A 19,165-nucleotide genomic window follows, 5' to 3' on the forward strand; every position below is an offset into this window, starting at 1 on the left:
GCGCGCGCGAAGCCGTGCATTCTGTGATGTCGTCCACGTTGGCGTGAAGAGCTACAAAAGAATTTACGAATGTTGCTGACGCAGGGGGATATTCACAAGGTGAGGAATCCACAGGCAGATACTGTATCCACCAGAAAAAGCGTTACCAAAGGTAAGTAACTTGTTCTCTACTGCCCAGCTAATAAACAGACTTCTTTTCTTCATGTTGCTTCTCTTGCACATGTCTGAGCCAAGCAAATTCATAGACAAAGACCAGTGTGTCCATGTGTTTCAAATTTGTGAATGTGATTTAAGAAACATGTTCCATTCAAATCTTAAATTCTCCATAAAACCTTGCTGAGTGTGATTTTTCAAGAGTGTTGCATTGTGTTGCAATATGCCCCACACCTACTTAGTTTTAAAACTCTATCTTGAAGGATTATGCCAGTCATGTAGCCAAGAATATATGATAGCTCTCATTAAAGGCAAGAGTATAGATTTTCTTAATTATTTTTATTTAGTGCCTAGGGCCCTTAAAACGCATAACAAACAAAAAATGTACAATGTTTACCTTCAGTAAAGTGTGGGTAAGAACATTCACATTACACATATTTTTTGTGTTGAAAATTTGTATTGAGTTTTATAATATAATACAAGTTAACAATAAGGCATCAATAAGTGGTTAATAAATCCAATACTAATAAAATATATGAATGGAGGTATAACATTTGCTGTTGAATAAAACAAATAAACATGGAATACATAAATAGGTATATAATAAATGATTATTTAAATAAATAAGTAAAGAAAGGAAATGGTGAGGGATCCTCCATAAATGTTGTCAGTGATATCAGTCACAGTGGTCAGAATCAAAAGATGGTATTGCTGGAACCTGAAAGTTGAAAGGTACATGGTCAGATTGGTCAAGTAGGCAATTGCCCATTCTCACAGTCTAGCAAGCAACGTGGAGGCACCATGTGCTCATAAAGTATCTTTTGCCTTGTTTTAAATGTTGGCTTGCAAAGAATTTGATTAAATTTAAGCAAGGTAAAGGGGGAGTTAGCTGGGAAGAGATTATGCCTCTTTAAACACAGAGGGGCAGATTTACAAGCCCCTTGCGCCTCTTTTACACCGCCGTTGCATCACTTTTGTGACACTGTGGTGGCGCAAAAGATGCACCATGGTGCGGGGTATTTACAACACCCAGATGCGTCACGTGGTAAAGCCCTGTGCCAGAAGGAGCCGTTCTTGCACAGGGGGGCGTTCCGGCGCAGGAACGCCTCCTAAAAGTGGCTGAGTGAAATCTACAAGATTCCAGCAATGCGCCACTTTTAGGGCAAAGATGCGTGACGCATCTGTGCCGTTTTTGCCCCAAGGTGCGCCGCATTGTAAATTGGAGCAACTATGGTGGCGGAGGCATGGCGCACAATAAGTGGCGCATCCCTGCTGATATGCAGGGATGCGCCACTTATTGTAAATATGCCCCTACAAGAGGTAAGACAGTTCATAAAAATGTCCTGCCATACAATATTGTACTCCAGTAGCGGCCTCATCTCTTCTCCAGTGTCACAACCTCTCCCACGCAGGAGCTACTCCACAGAATTCTAGTACTCTTTGAAGTCTCTAAACAGCCAGTAGGTGTTTTGTACTCATACAGATTATTTATAACAATGTGACCGCGACCTGATAAACACCAGTCTTGGACTCTAGGGGGCAGATAATGTTACTTACCCATCGGGCCCCCCTTGCATCTGAACTAGATTTGCAGAATTATTTTGCTCTTCTGTGGCAATCCAAAGCATCCATATAGGGATGACAGCCAAGCTCTTGGGGGCTCTATTCTCACATGATGCACGTAATGAATTCATATAAACAAAGTCTTTCTCTTTTAAAAGGTTTTGCACCCAGTCTTAATCAACATAAAAGTGTTTCTTTGATGATGAGGACTGCTTTGAATGACCCTACCACAGAAACGCTCCTTCTCCAGCACCAATGGGATGTGAGCCTCAGTCTTTCCATGTCGTATGTTGATTAAACTTTTTCCCAAGACTCTTGAAAACCTATGTATTTCCTTCTTTTTCTACACACCCAACTGTAAAGTAATTTAAAACATTAATCAAATGTCTTCCATCAGAAGTGGTTCTGGAATTCTAAGACTATGAAGGGCCGATTGTATTCTTGAATATCTAGGACAAGAATATTGTGGCACAGTAAAACAGTGGACAAAATATAGAGGAACAAAATATTGAATGGTAAATGCACAGAGGGGCGTATACATTTGCCATTCTTAACACCACATAAATGAAGATATATGTGTATTTTTTTTGGTACACAGTTGTGGAATTACGTACAGAAAATCTATACAAATATCTTTTGACATTTTGTCTCTCGATTTTTTGTCAACGATATTAGTGCCTTACAATATTGATATTCAGAGACACATTTGGGAGGCCAAATTATGGAACAGAGTGAAAATGATACAACATAATGTAGGGCATTCTGTGACAATACTTTTTTGCTGTTTCATCACACATTAATGCTGTTCTCGCAAGACTTTCTGCCTCTCTAGTACCAATATAACCAATATAACACTTGGGTGAAACAATCAGGTGAGTAGTTAACGTTTGCCACGGCTCAGCAACATGTGTTGTTTTTGATCCTTCTAAACTAGCCAAACATTTATTTGTGGAAAACGGCAAAGTGTGTATCATACGATGGATTATTTGGCAAGTAAAGCAAACCCATAATTGGATGGAAGAAGCCCCTGGATACCCTCATGGGTGACAAGCACTGCTTTACAAATCCCCCTTACATTTTCATTACATTCCGAGGACCCCATTGATTAGTGACGGCTAGTTGTGTGATTCTTTCAATTAGATAGTACTCACACTCTCTCTCACATTGACAGAAAAAAGCATCAAAATCTTACCTCGCCCTCTGTAGATAGTATGAACTCGCATAACCTGAGAGTGCTGTTCATCATTTTGATCATGTTCTCAAGCTGATAGATAGAGAGAATGGAAACAAGAAGGCTATTTAGACATGTAAAACTGTTGATATATGTTTCTCTAAAATGGCAAACTGTGGGCATTGCCAATAACCGGTTGATCCTAGGTAATACAATAGGATAGTATTTATAAAGTGCACTTATACCAGCTGGTGTCAAGGCGCTAAGTAAACTGTGAGAAGTGACAGCACCAACAACCTGCTAGGAGGCAAATACCCAGGGGCCAGATGTACGACCGGGGCATTTACCGAGTCGCAATTTGCGAGTCGCTAAATGCCATGTACAACAGTGTCAGAGACACTGTTTACGATTACCAATGGGGTTGCACAATACATGCCTCATCAGTATTCATGAGGCGCTCGCAGTTTGCGACCCCAGTAGGAATGGCTGGCCTTCCCAGGTATGGCGACCTGCTCGGCTCAGCAGACCTCCATATCTGGGACTGCTTTTCAATAAAGCAGTTTTTTTTTAAATGCAGCCCGTTTTCCTTAAAGGAAAACTGGATGTATTTAAAAAATAACGTTTTTGTTTTCCCTGCATTTGCAAAGTGGAAGGGGTCCCCTGGGGACACCTTCTCATTTGAGAGAGCATTATCACCCTCTTGAAGAGGGCGGTGAATTGTGAGTGTTTTGTGATTGCAATTGCAGTCGCAAAACATTCTTACGTAGGGTAGCAAGTCGCAATTAGGAAGGGACAGCCTTGGAAAGCCCCTTCCTAATTGTGAGTTGCAAATCCTATTTAGCGAGTTGCAAATAAATTGGTACTTGCTAAATAGGGTTTGTACAAGGCCCTATTAGGTTTTGCATGTGCAAACGGGTCGCTAACCCGTTTGCACATGTAAAAATGGGTCATACATCTGGTCGCAGGTCTTCAAGAGCTTCCTAAAGACCGGAAGCGAGTCTGCCTTGGATATCGAAAGGGGCAAAGATTTCCAAAGTTTTACGGCTGCCACAGAGACGGAGTGGCCACCCCACTTGCACCTGTGAAATCTGGGAGTGACCAATTTTTTAAGAGAAGGAGATTTTTGTATTCTTTGCTCAAAGCCAATGCCAGCCGTATCCTTTGCCTAGTTTAGAAGTAAGGCTGAATTTGACCCTAGAGCTAAATGGAATTTTTGAGCCCATAAGTTCTTGCTTGTACACCAGTAGGATCAACCCCCGTGTATTTTGTTCTCATCTCTCACAGAAGAGGTTAGTCTAGTAGTCAGAAGGATGATTGTTTTAATTAATCCTTGTTTCCAGCAGGAGATAGATTCCACCTCTGTCTGTTTACTCTGTGCACTAAAACCATCTTTGAAATTAAGAAATCAGCTCTAGCTTTCTAAGGGTACCAGTGGATGAGAGACGGACTGAGTTGCTACACCATTCACTCCTTGCTAGTATCGTAAAGAATTCCTTTGTTTCTGAGAATGGAGTGTATTTTCCACAGGCAGTTATTCCTGTGATATCTTGCAGATTTACTTTGATTTGTGAAGATAGAATGGAAGAAACAGAGTCTGAGAGAGGAGGCACATAAACATGATGGTATGGTATTTTAAAGAAGACTCACATGTTTCTCAGCTGCTAAGGTGGGGATGTTGAAGGCATCCCTGTGTTCTGGTGGTGTTACTTCTTCAAGTAGTTTATATGGATACTGAAAATATAATAAAAAAGATCAGCATTACCAAGACCATTGTCAACAAATGTGGACTGTCATGAGTTTTGCAGAGATGGAAGTCATGAAACGCTGCACACCTCAAGCAACTACAAATGGAAAAAAACATTTGTACAAGTAACTGCATACTATGCTTGCTTCCTATTTTGCCATTTCACATCCATAGCACCTTGTGTTCATCACCTTTTAAAGTAGAAGATATGTGTGAGTGTAATATTTCTATTTGTGAGTAATAGATCAAAGATGCAGAAACAGTGAATAATGGTGAGCTGGCAGTGTACAAGTGTACTGCTACCAGAAGTGCTCACTCTGCTCTTTACTCAAGAAATCTTGTGTGACTTCTTCTAAACAATACATGTTATACCTTATTGATAAATACCATCCTGGCTCCAAATGGCTCACCTACCATTGACATATCACTCTCCTCCACTACATTGTTAAGAGCATCAGGAAAGAAATTACTGGGGGGTGTGGCCAAGCACCCTAGGATGGTGGCCACATTTTAAGCGAGCTGGTGTCAGCTCTGAGAATCGTGCTGAATCCGACCCTTAGGCAACCTTTTTTCGGTCGCAAGCACCTGAACAATGGCCCTTATAATCACCCCCTTTGGCCCACCCGAGCCCATCCAGGGAGCCCTGGATGAGAGATAATTTTGGTGATCGACAACATGGCTGTGCGTATGACCTGCCGAGAGACGGCCTGCCGGTGGCAAACTCCACCTGGAGCTGTGAACCCACCGTGGCGAACCCCCCTTTGCATCGATTCCAGGGATGAGCGAGGGAGAGAAGACAGCTGATTAGCTGGGGTGTGGGATAAAGCTGTTTTCACTTCCAAGCCGTAGCCCGTAATAGCGGAACGGGTACTTTAGAGTGGAGGACATGGGCTGGGCGCTACAAGTAGCCAGGACTGCAACTGCAGCCTGGATGAGCCGACTATGGGGCGACCTTTTCTCTGATGCAAAAATCCATGAGGCGGCCTCTACGCTTGTCCCCTTCAGCTTACCCAAGCCCATGCAGGGAGCCGGGGACAAGAGAAACGCATTAGGCAAACAACGCCCTGCCGTGAGACTGTCATGATGCCAATGGACACATCCTGGAGCTGCAATCCCACAGCAGCGACCCACGTTTACCTCAGCATTCACTCTTGGGGCACAGCGAGTGAGAGGAGACAGTCACAAGGAGAAGAGAGGTAGGGACCCCCTTTCACCTTTAGGCAGCCACATGGGCTTGGAACAGCCAGCCAAAATGGCGGACAAGGGTAGATGAGACAGACTGAGCAGCATGAGAATCCAGGACTATGATTGCAGCCAGGGTGGGTGGAAACCCACACAAGACGTCTCGCCCCAAAAGTAGGAGATGGGCACACAGCTTCCCCCTCAGGAGGTGACCGGCCCCAGGAGCCCAGAGATCCTGGGAGACAACTACAGCAAACACTGGTCTTGGACGGTCAAACAAGTACAGCAATACTCCACCTCACTGTGGTGTCTCAAGAGGATAGAGTGGGTGTCCCCTGTCCTGGACCCTCAAGACATGGGATCACAGAGACAAGCGTAGGCAGATGTTCCCTGTATCAGGTGTAGGAGGTGACCCTCCTCTGCCCTTATGGTTGGTGGAACTGCCAGAGGGCATCTAAAACCAACACCCAGAGAAATTCCTCATGGAATACTTCAGACCCCGGATCCTGGATTGTGAATCTTCCCCCTACTTTGTTCTGGAAAGGGCACACAGGGTGGTTGCCCTAAGTCCTCCGCCGGGGGGGGACCCACTAGAGCCATTGTCATCATGGTACTGAACTTTGTGAAATGATAATATATCCTGTGGCAGGTACGCCAACATCTAGACATCCATTGGACCAACTCCAGGGTTATGTTCTTCCCCGATTACACAACTAAAGTGTAGCTCCTTTGTAAATCTTTCTTAGAGATTAAGTAGAAATTCAGGGCTGTGGACATTCAATATATGCTGATACAATCTGCCAAATTGAAATTAATGTCTCAGTGGAGAGCCCAGAAGAGGCCAGGGACTGAGCAGCAGAGAGTAAATAACTGCCCATATTAACAAAGGAGCCAATGACATCTCGGGAGACTGTAGGGGGTCAACCATCCCACCCTAAGAAGAAGTGTAGCAGACGGATAGGATGGCAACTTTGGTCACAACCAGAGGACGGGCGTAGGGCATCCTCCTCAGAGAGCTCCGGTGTTCACCGGGGAGGGGACCCTTCTAGTGGATGATAAGAAGTTATTCAGTATTATAGAGGAGAATTTTGGTACCCTTCCTTCTTTCCTCCATGTATAAATACAAATGTTTTCTCATTCACTTATGGAGAAGAGACACATTGCCTCCAGAGAGAGGGGCTTGCATGGAGCGAAGCTACACAAAACTATGGTGATTACTTTCTGCCGACTTCCCCCTCCCATCCCTTCACACCCCTCCGCTCTTACCTGTGCCAGCCGCGCCTGAAGTTGGGTACTATCGGGCTGATTTCGGTTGCAACACTATGCCTCACGGAAGACACATTACACGGCCACGGACCCTAGTCAAACGGGCTCAACGACTCACCAAGACCTCTGACAACAAAACCATCCACTAAAAGCTGTTGTCTTGCAATGTCAGTGGGTTGCTGGATAAAATAAAATGCACAACAATTCTCTATAGGTCTACAAGATGACCCTGGTGGTTCTATTGTTGCAAGAGACATATTTGCTTGGGAGTAGGGGTACCTTTTTGGGACAGCATGGCTTTAACTGCATATATATCATGCCGGGTTCACTAGGTGCTCAAGAACAGTTACCTTTCCCCTAATGGTCACGCATGCTATCTGAGACACCATGGATAGATATGGGGTGGTTTCTCAATTCCTGAATGGCATCCTATGGATGGTGATGCCAGTGTATATTTCACCGAACCTGCAGGCGACCACGATAAAAGATCTGATGACAGTTATCACCACAGTCTCGGAGTGGGACCTTATTATAGCGGGTCAATTCAATAATGTCATGCATCTACAACTTGAGGTGAAAAGAGTGGCTCGACCCTCGTGCCATGGGTGGAGTCCCTGATGCTTTGCAATCCATGGAAAGCAAAGAACTAGTCAGTATGTATTATTTTCACTGCTGGACTCCGAATTCACAAAAGGGTACCATTGGACCACTGACCGATTGAACTAATTGGGGATGCCTAGGTCTAATACGCACTGAAGCCTTCAGGTTGGGTGACTGAAGTATGTTAGATTTTTGGAGCACATGAAGGAAAAGATATAACTCTACCTCAGAGAAAAAACAACAACAGATGTCTCCCCAATCACATTGTGGGAGGGGAGGAAAGCAGTTCCTCAGGGGGACACAATAGCAGATCCTGCAGGGGCAGCAGTGTCCGATTATCAAAAACAGAGAGTATATGGGAACATTGTTACACAGGTATGCAACCAACTCTGGCAGACAGGTTTGTCCCATAGACACGGGGCCCGACAGTGAGGTGACCCACGATGCTGAGGCAATCGGCAATGACTGCGCACATTACTATGAGAAACTTTACCAATCAAACACGTCGGGCAAGTGGAGCAACAATACCCCATAGCTGACCTGATCATGCTGCAGGACTTGGATGCACCTCTGTCGAAGGAGGAATTATTTGCAGCCTTGCAGGAGATACATTCTGGGCAGGTGCTCGGTTCAAGTGTATTACCTATGCAATTCTTAGAAAGGTTTGCACCAACACTACTCTCTCACTTCTTTACAATGGTCGAAGCTGCAGGGACAGCTATGATACTTCCCTATGATATCTAGGGGGCCTCAGTTGTAGTTCTCCCCAAACCATATAGGCCACCTACAGACTGTGCATTTTAAAGCCTGATTTCCCTAATTAATATTTAAGCCAAAATAGTTGCAGAGGCCGTAGCACCAGGGTACTGAAACAGGTGAGATCCCTAGTGAATTGCGATCAAAATGGCTTACTCCCACCAGAGGCACTGCCTTGTCTTAGGGGGATAAATATGGCCTTGTACCACATACATCTGACCACACACCCATGATGCAACTGGACTTAGAGAAGGCCTTCGACTCAGTTGAATGACCTTTCCTCCACGCCATCCTTGAAAAGATAAATTTTGGCCCTAAAGTCCTTCAGTCTGTAAAGATGTTATACACAGTGCCATGTGATAGGGTCAGAGTGAACACCATTTACTCACAACAGTTCCAGATAGGCAGAGGCCACTGGCAGGGCCACCTGCTGTCTACTCTCCTATTCGCTCTTGTGATTGAAACACTGGCAAAACAGATCGGGGATGCGCAGGTGTGGGGCTTGAGGTGGGGTGTAGAATTAGGGGACTGCATCTCTTTGTATGTGGTATGATGTCCACCTTTATATTTAGCACTTAAACCAACTGATCCTACAGCTGATTTGCATTCTAGAAATCTACAAAGAAGAAACAGACCTGAGGGTGAACTGGGGGAAATCAGTCATAATCCCTGTGGTGGCCATTCCTCCAGAGTTACTTCCAGGTGATTTGGAACATTTAAATAGTTGGTGTTTTTACCTGTCAGTCCGAGGGTGGTCTTCACCAATCTTTTTGCCTCCACATTTGGCTGAATCTTTTGTTGGTCCTAAGACTCTGAGCGCTTTACTACTCTGAATCAGTGCTAAAGGGCAGGTGCTTCTTCCTTAAACATGTGTACAATTGGTGTATACATAATTGACCTATTTAGTTAACTTGTAAGTCCCTTGTAAGGTGGTATATCATATACCCAGGGCCTGTAAATCTAATGCTACTAGTGGGCTGCAGCTCTGATCGTGCCACCAATAGAAGAAGCCTTTCAAACCTCTCTCAGGCCTGCAACTGCAGTGCCTGTGTTTGCAGTTTAATGCCACTTTGACTTGGCATTTAGAACTACTTAACAAGCCTTAAACTCCCCCTTTATTACTTATAAGTCACCCCTAAGGTAGGCCCTATGTAGCCCTAAGGGCACAGCATATGTAAGTAAAACGTAGGACATGTACTTTTCTGTTTTATGTGTCCTGGTAGTGACAAACAGCATATTTCACTTTTCACTACAATGAGGCCTACTCCTCTCATAGATTAGCATCAGGAATTTCTTAATACACTTTTAAGCTATATTTCCTGATCAGAGAGGAGTAGCTTTTTCGTGTTTCGTATGTTTGGAATGGTAGTGATAAATCCTACTTACTAGGGAAGTTGAATTTAACATTGCTATTTTAGAAATGCCACTAAAAGAAAGTATGCAAAAGAAACAATTGCTGGACGGAATACTGGACAATGCAAACATTCACCCCCAGTCATAAGCATCTGGGTTTAATACATCATTCTTTTGCTCACCACATCACCCCAGTTTGGACCCAGCCATATGCAAATCAGTCTTGACCCTGTTCCTTATGGGAGCAGTCCAGCCCGAGCTGCCAAGTCAGGGTCAAGATTGATTTGCATATAGCTGGGTCTGAACTGAAGTGGCGAAATGAGCTAAAGAATAATGATACATTCAACCCAATCTGTGACTGGGGGTGAGTGCCTGAAAAGTTTCAGAACTCCGTACATCATCTCCTTGTGTTTGCTTTGTTCACTATAAGAAAGTAGACATTTATCTGCACTTACTGCTTTGTGTGCCTGACAGCCCATCCCCAATAATTGGAGTAAGTGACAGCTACACTTTTTGCATTCCCTCTTGACAGCCACAACCCACAAAGGATAGGTGTGTCTGAGTAGCCATCAACATACATTTGTATTCTGATGGCCTTACCTGGGCAGAGTGCAACAGAGGGTGTAACCCTTTACTTGAATAGGCAGTGACCTGTCCCCACACAAAGGACTGATTATCCCCTAAAGATAGCCTGGAGGACAGGACTGGGCGGAAAGAGGAAGCTGTGCACTTCAGAGAGCTGCTTTGAATTCACCAACCAGCATCAAAGGCACTTTTGGCTATAAGTCCTGGGTCTCTGACCAACCCGCCCCACTCAAAATCAAGCACTTCTGGATCTTGAACTGAATCTATGTCAGAAAGACTGCTGTTCTGCTTAAATGACTCATCTTTGGCTTGCATGCTTGGAAGGCCTGCTTTTCTCTGGTGTTTCTCTGCTGTCTGCTTTTCTCTGACTGTGCTGAAGGAGAGCTGGGCTCTGCCTTTCCTCCAAGTGATCTCCAAGGACTTGTTGGCTGGCCTCCTATTGCTTGAGACTGAGGGACATCAAAGTCTCTATCCCTGCTCCAGTGTCTGAACTCACTGGAAGTGGCCCAGACACTTGCAGCATGGAATTTGATTAATTTTATGTCTGTGTTTAACAGAACTGGCGCATCACCAGTTGCAGGAGTAAAATGGGCACAGCGCATCAGAACTAGCACTTTGCCCTCAGAGATCGATACATTAGACTGCGTATCGCCTCGACGGCAGCTTGGTGGGACCGATGCATACCCTCGACTGTGTGGCAGAATCCTATCGCTCAGGTAAACCAGACTTGCAGGTTGTCCCAGTTATTCCACTGAATTTACACAGGATACATTATTCACAAACTTTTTCTTCTCTTTCTCTCTTTTTTTACTCACTGTTTTAGGAGGTTACTCTTGGGAACTTTGTCCACTGAGACAAAAGATTGGTAAGCTGAAGTTTGACTTAGGTGCAGTAGTGCTCGCTAGTTTCCTTGTTTTTTTTTAGATTTTAGATATATTGTCTTTCTTCTTTTACAGAGACGCTTAGCCCTGATGAGAATCCTGGTACTCATAAGGATTCGAAACGCGTAGGCCCTTTGGTCTGCTCATTCTACCTTGGTGTTTATTGGTTTTGCACCTCGACTTTTGTTGATAAATTTATTGTTGCAAAATGATATGAAAATTATTGCGACCCTATTGAATTACCAATGGTGCATTGTTTGAAACATTCTAGAATATTATTGAATGCTTTTCAACTTTCGAGCAGACCATATACTTCACCACCTGGTTCATTCCAGCCCCAGGTTGTGTGAGGTATGCAGTTTGAATGTTTGAATGATAGCGGTTTGAATGTGATATGTCTGATTATTCACGAGTGTTAGTGTGGATGAGTTTTTACCATACCATTTGGTGTCCTGATGTCCTTTGTTGTTTCATGTTTTGCTTTTGAATTTGAAAATTAAATTAAAATTGTGTATCTTCAAGAAAACTATTTTTGAATAAACAGCTATTCAGTAGCAGTCCTGAATATTGAACTGTCGTCTGTATTCTGGTTGGAAATATTTGCTTTGACTAATGTATCAGTTTTGGCCTTCTTCTTTTGTTATTTAGAATCCGATGCGGCACATCACTCGACACATCTACCACCCATTTTCAGAACTGACGCATCGCCTTCACTACGTGGAGCAGATCGACACATTTCACTGTTTGAGACCAGGAAAGGTACTTTTTTCACTGCGTTCTGCATGGGTCCTGTAGCTGGCCTGCGCTTCCACGCGTTTGGCCTGAACTTTGAGTTTGACCCGATACAGCGCAACCTAAAGTAACCTTTTTAGAGCGGCTTGCTTCTAGGTGCTTTAATGCATTTATTAATTTAAAAATGTTATATATCTCAACTTCTATACATTGGATTTTTGTCATTTTAGGCTTGTTTTGGTTATAATATAATTGTCTATTTTTTTCTAAACCTGTCTAGAGTCTTGTTGTGGTATATTCATTGTGTTACTGTGCAAGTGTGTGTGTTGCACACATACTTTGCACATTGTCTCTTTGGATACCCCTGACTGTTCTGTGCCAAGCTGAGCACAGGTTATCTTTTAGTGTATATCTTGCTTATCCTGACCAGGATTATGGCTTCTGCTAGGACAGGGTGCGTACCTTTGCCAACCAGAAAGCCAATTTCAAACACTGGGGCATGCGCATATCAAGAGACCCAGAGGAATGCTGGGGCAAGAATATAACCTCTTTGACGTGCAAAATTAAGGGACATATGGCAAGATGGAGCTCTCTCCCCCTGATCATGATGGGGTCTATAGCCCTCTTCCAAATTGTGGCCTGGTCACAGCTGTTGTATGTTTGGCAACACTACCCCCACAAAATCCCTAGCCTTTGGTTTACAACCCTACAGGCCAACCTCAATAGATACAAGTAGCGAGGATCGTCGCTGTGAATCTCCCATAAGAACTGCATACAAGCCCCTTATTATGGTGGACTAGGGGGATGTATGACGTTACAACCCATACTTTTACCACGCATGCCTTTACAACGCGGTATTTACAACGAATACCTTTACAACGCATAGTGCTTTGGGGCGCTGGATAGTGAATAGTTTAATTTACTATTCCAACTCCAGTCCCCGTGGATAGTAGGGAAGGTGTTGGATAGTACATTAAATCTATTCCCTATCCTAGAGCGCCCCAATGCGTTGTAATGGTTCGCATTGTAAAAGTTGCGTCGTAAAGGCACTGCGTGGTAAAAGTTGCGTTGTAAAGGATGTTTACCGACTAGGGGCAGTAGACATCAGACTGCATTACTTTACTGGGCTGCCCAGCTGGTTGTGGTTATTGACCGGATCTTTGGTGCAGGGGGACCCACTACGAGACTCACGTGGACTTTGCCAGGCAAGCACCATGGTTTTGGCTGTATGGGGAGTCCTTCCTACCCACTCCCCTGGCCCTTCCAGCCATTCCAGTGATTAGCTAGAAAGCAATGCAATGGATATGATAGTGGAGGGTGCCCACTAGGAAGAAGCCATTGTGGAAGGGTACATGGCTATGGAAAACAGTAGGGCTCAAGTGCACTGAAATAAGTTGGGGATCTCTAAATTGGGAGACGTCTGGCAGACACACCATATGATGTTCCCTGACCATCTCAAAGCTGAATGCCATTTACACAGATCTCAGAACGTATTCCCGGGTTGGGACAGGTAAGGGGACAAAAACTGATGGTTGGGATCAGTTGTTTTTTAGCTAAACATCACATAGCGGGCCATTGAGGATCCGGGGGGCCCTCCAAATATCAAAGTGGCTAAGAGGGATCAATTTCTTCTATTCAGCTGAGGAAGCAGTGAATAGGTCCAGAGGAGGACCATAAAAGTATGATAACATCTGGGGACAGTGAAAAGCGCATCACAAAATACCCAGAGCGGCCCACCCATAGGAAGTTGTTGGGGGAAAGGCACACAGTTGACTGGGGCACAGACCCATCTATAGTGCACCAGACTGGTTGCAGTGGACTTGACTGTGGTCTACTTCATGGTATTCTGGAACTAAATGGGATATTAAGAAAGGGGAGAATCAGGTGGATGGGGAAGCAGTGTTACACTATTGTGATCCTAAAATTGTTGAAAACTAAATAAAAATTATTTTTTAAAGAAATAAATTACTATCCAGCTACAGGAAATACAACAAGAATTATCTCTTGTGCAATAGCTGCTCTCGAATCAGGGTGAAATGCAGCAATGAATCTCCACCAAACTGTTCACAACACAGTGAAAGCTGACCCAGCAGTTGTGCCAGCTGAATTTCTTCACAACTTTTGGTATTATTGACCCAAGTCCTACAAACTAGCATGGGATTTTCAGGTGGGAAGAAATCCCTCAATATGGTGGGCTGTATGTCTGCCAGGTCAGTCAAGTCAAGTCAAGTCAGAATTTATATAGCGCACTACATACCCATAGGGTCTCAAGGCGCTTGAGGAAGGGGGGGAGGTTTACTTATCGGATATCCATGTTTTAAGTTGTTTTCTGAAGGCTAGGTGGTTTTGAGTAAGGCGGAGGTGGATGGGAAGGGAATTCCAGGTCTTGGCCGCTAAGTAGGAGAAGGATCTTCCTCCCATGGTGGCTTTGTGGATGCGCGGAACAGCGGCGAGGGCTTGGTTGGACGAACGCAGCTGGCGGGTGGGGGTGTAAAAGGAAAGGCGCGTGTTGAGACAATCAGGTCCAAGTTCGTATAGGGCTTTGTGTGCGTGGGTGAGGAGACGGAACGTTATTCTCTTGTTGACGGGGAGCCAGTGAAGGTCTTTCAAGTGAGTGGAAATGTGGTCTGTGCGGGGGATGTCTAGTATGAGTCTGGCTGAAGCATTTTGGATGCGTTGGAGTTTTTTCTGTAGTTTCGCGGTGGAACCGGCGTAAAGGGTGTTTCCGTAGTCCAGGCGGCTTGTAACCAGTGCGTGGGTGACCGTTTTTCTTGTTTCGGTGGGGATCCAGTGAAATGTTTTTTTGAGCATGCGTAGGATGTTGAAGCATGAGGATGAGACGGCGTTGACTTGTCTGGTCATCGAGAGTGAGGAGTCCAGGATGATGCCCAGGTTCCGTGCGTGGTCTGTCGGTATGGGGGCTTTTCCTAGGGCCGTTGGCCACCAAGAGTTGTCCCAGGCGGAAGGGGATGAGCCTAAGATGAGGACTTCCGTTTTGTCCGAGTTCAGTTTCAGACGGCTGTGCTTCATCCACTCGGCTACTTATTTCATCCCTTCGTGTAGGTTGGTTTTGGCGGTGGTTGGGTCTTTGGTGAGTGAGAGGATCAACTGAGTGTCATCAGCGTAGGAGATGATGTTGAGGATGTGTTGACGTGCGATGGTTGCGAGGGGGCTCATGTAGACGTTGAAGAGGGTGGGGCTGAGTGATGATCCTTGCGGGACGCCGCAGATGACTTCGGAGGCCTCTGACTTAAAAGGTGGGAGGCGGACTCTCTGAGTTCTTCCAGCGAGGAACGAAATGATCCAGTCCAAAGCTTTTCCTTGAATTCCGATGTTTCTGAGGCGTTGTATCAGGGTGCTATGGCAGACTGTGTCGAAGGCTGCGGAGAGGTCAAGGAGGATAAGGGCGACTGTGTCTCCGTTGTCCAGTAGTGTTCGAATGTCGTCTGTTGCTGCGATGAGGGCGGTCTCGGTGCTGTGTTTGGCTCGGAAGCCAGACTGTGAGGAGTCGAGTGATTTGTTGGTTTCGAGGAAGGTGGCGAGCTGATTGTTAATGGCTTTCTCAATGACGTTGGCAGGGAATGGGAGGAGCGAGATGGGGCGGTAGTTTTTGAGTTCGGTGGGGTCGGCTGTGGGTTTCTTCAGAAGGGCGCTGAGTTCGGCGTGTTTCCAGCTTTCTGGGAATGTGGTGGAGTTAAGGGAGTAGTTGATGACATCTCGGAGATGGGGTGCGATAATGGAGTCTGCTTTGTTGAAGATGTGATGGGGACATGGGTCTGTAGGGGATCCTGAGTGGATGGAGTTCATTAGGCGAATGGTCTCTTCTGTGGTGATTGGGTTCCATTCGAAAAGGATATTCGGAGGAGGTAGCGGTTCGAAGGTGAGAGGGGTGGACTGGTTTACAGGTTGGTTGTCAAAGCTGTTATGGATGTCGGCGATTTTGTTATGAAAGAATGAGGCAAGGGAGTCGCAGAGGACTTGAGAGGGGGTGATGTCGTTAGAGCTGGCGGTGGGGTTGGTGAATTCTTTGATGATGTTGAAAAGTTCCTTGCTGTTGTGGGTGTTGTTGTCTAGTCGGTCTTTGAGTGCTGATTTCTTGGCTGTCCGGATTAGTTGGTGGTGTTTGCGGGTGGCGTTTTTGAAGGCGGCTTGGGTGATAGTGTTTGGGTCTGTTTTCCAAGTTTTCTCAAGGGAACGACAGAGCTTCTTGGATTTCTTAAGGTCATCGTTGAAACAGGGGGCGTTCATGCTTCCTTGCTTGATTTGATGTTTTTTCAAGGGTGCTAATTTGTCGGCGGTTTGGGTTAACCATTGTGTGAGGTTGATGGCGGCTTGGTTAGGGTTCGTAGAATAGGCAGGGGGTTTTTGAAGAAGCGATGTTGAGATCTGGTCGATGGTGATTTTGTTCCAATTTCTTCGCAGAGTTGGTTGAGGGTGGTTGTGGGTCGAGGTCTTATTGTAAATAAAGTGGATGCAGCTGTGGTCCGTCCAGTGGAGGGGTGTGGTATGAGTGAAGGAGATATGCTTGCTGGAAGTGAAGATAGGGTCGAGTGTGTGTCCTGCATAGTGTGTGGGGGTGTTAACAAGTTGTTTGAGTCCGAGATTGGCGAGATTGTCCAGAAGGGTGGTGGTGTTACTGTCGTTGCTCTTTTCCAGATGGAAATTGAGGTCTCCCAGTAGAATGTATTCTTCCGAAGGGAGGGCGTGTGGGGTGATAAAGTCAGTGATGTCTTCGCTGAATTTTGTACGGGGTCCTGGTGGCCTGTAGAGGAGGGTGCCCCTAAGTGTAGTCTTGGGGTCGGTGTGGATCTGGAAGTGAAGGTGTTCGGCGATAGCAAGGTTGTCATCTGAGCTGGTTGAGACGCGGATGGTGTTCTTGTGGACGATGGCGATGCCTCCTCCTGTTTGGATGGGGCGGTCTTTACGGATGATCTTGTAGCCGTCCGGGATGGCTATGGTGATGTCTGGAGCTGAAGAGGCATTCATGCAGGTTTCTGTTAGGAAGGCGATGTCCGGAGAAATGGTGTCGAGTAGATTCCAAAGGTCGATGGCGTGTTTGTGAACCGAGCGGGTGTTGAGAAGGATGCATTTAAGGTGGTTAGTGTTGGATCTCTGTTTGGTGTTTGTTTGTTTGATGTGGGACTTGATGCAGGTGAATTTGCAGGAGTGGCAGCTGAAGGGTCCGTGGGTGTGTCCTGGTACTGCTAGGGCGCAGTTAGGGAGTTGGCCGGGGTTAAGTGCTAAGAGGGTGGAGGCGTCGTATGTAATGTGGGAGGGATGGGTGATGCGGGGACCAGGGGGTTTAGCGCTGGGCGCGGTCCAGGCGCGGACGGGCGTAGACGGGCTTACCTTTGGCGCACCTTCGGCGCGACTGGGGCGCGAACGCTTCGCGTGGACGCTGTGCGCGAAAGCATCTGTCATATGTGGATGGTGGAGGGGGAGGGGCGAGGGAGGGTCAGCTGGGAGGCGGGGAGCGGGGTGGAGATCAGGGCAGGGAGGCTCTAACAACAACAAACAAAATGGCTGCAAGCCAATACTACAACCAGACTGGGGCACGAAGGCAAATGCACGAGGCTAATGCTAATCAGGTTAAATCAGTTAAATCAAGTTAAATCAGCAGGCAACAATATAAGCAGTTGGACTAGCGCACCCTGGCAAGAAGCGCTGGTATCAGGTATCTCTTGGCGAAGAGCAAAATAATTATGCAGGCTTATTTCAATAAGGTCCGAAAATGATGCAGGCAATCGCTGTATATTAGAATAGTTCATAGTAGAATAGTCAGTAGAGTACATGCCATCACTGCCCTGTCCAAACGGAGTACACTATTTGATGGTCTGGCCCATCCATCAACAATATTTATGAAGTTCAGATTATAGAAATATCTATGCATACATACATTCAATATCAGTGTAGAGTGTTAGGTTACCTAGCAAGAGGTGGGACTGCTGTTGTGACTGATGTATTCTAAGAGAATCATATTACATGTTTCTAGATTGACAACTATTGGTTAAGGTAGGCACCTCACGTCGGCCTTTTTAGGTGCTGTTGCATTTCTCTAAACTCTTCATCTAGTCTGAGCCGTTCATTGTCTTGCTTTATTAGCCATTGATCATCTACATTATCCCTTTCATTCATACCCTTCAGCCAATGAGCAGAGACCTTCACAGTTATTGGATTGCATAATTTAACAAGCATTTTCAATACCTTAGGTCTCAGATTTCTGATATTTAGAGCAATTGACGTACATGACAATGCCTTTTACCTATATGTTTTGGTTTGGAGTGAAGTGGATGTATGTGGTGTAGAGTGGAAATATGTGGGTTGTATTGGACATTGTTAGTTTTGAAATTGTGTTGTGTATTTGTGAAAGGGAATTTTGTGGCATGGTGAACAGATAGGGATGAGAGCTGCACAGAATAGATAGAAAAGAAGATCAAGAGGAATAGGTAGTTTGTGCAGGAAGTGGTGATTGATATTGAGATAGGGGAGCAGAAAGAAGGGGAGAGCAGGCCACAGATGCATACAGTGGGAGCACATGTGTAAGCAGAAGACACCCAAAGAAGAGGCGGAGAGTGTGGGTTTGAGGGATTGAAATTTTGAAAAGGCACAAGAAGGAAACTGTGCTTCAAGACCTGAAGCGAACCATATGAGAGAGGTGGTAAGAGTGTGTGAGGGAGCGAGAGAGAGGGGTGCGAGAGAATACAAGTGAGAGAGAGAGAGAGAGAAAGGCATGAGTGGAAGGGGCACCCATGGGGGGAAGCGAGAGGTGGACCAGTGCAGAGTGTGAGGAGGTGCAGGAAGGTAGCGTGTGTGAGCAGGCAGTATAGAGAGGAGACAGTAAATGTGAGGGAGGGACGAGAAGGCAGTGGTATTGCAAGATGAGAGCGGGTACTGTGAGTGTGAGGGAGAGATGAGAGGGGCTGTGGGTATGTGGAGGAGAGATGACAGGTTTGGTGGTAGTGTAAGTGTTGGATTGGAATTGTTTGTTGTGGAATTGTGTGGCGTAGTGTGAAGCACAAATTACTTACCTTCGGTAACGATATATCTGTAAGAAACAGTAGTTAGTATTAGATTCCTTACCTTAGTATTAGATTCCTTACCTTAGAATATCCCCAGGCGTCAGACTGGATCCGCAAATGTTTGCGTTGCAGTACCCTTGCGCGTCGGTAGGCGTCGTCT

The 19,165-nt window shown here is 45.5% G+C and overlaps 1 long non-coding RNA gene across 1 annotated transcript; it reads right to left on the minus strand.

Moving 5' to 3' along the window:
* Positions 1 to 749: 749 nt before the first annotated feature.
* On the minus strand, positions 750 to 4,618 carry LOC144772533 (uncharacterized). Its single transcript, XR_013599797.1, has 3 exons — positions 4,535 to 4,618; positions 2,909 to 2,980; positions 750 to 871 (listed from the first exon to the last, which is right to left on the minus strand). It is a non-coding gene; the product is annotated as an uncharacterized LOC144772533 (long non-coding RNA).
* Between the last annotated feature and the right edge of the window lie 14,547 nt (positions 4,619 to 19,165).

This window comes from Lissotriton helveticus, chromosome 1_1, assembly GCF_964261635.1.
Source record: "Lissotriton helveticus chromosome 1_1, aLisHel1.1, whole genome shotgun sequence".
In the NCBI taxonomy this organism is placed as follows: domain Eukaryota; kingdom Metazoa; phylum Chordata; class Amphibia; order Caudata; family Salamandridae; genus Lissotriton; species Lissotriton helveticus.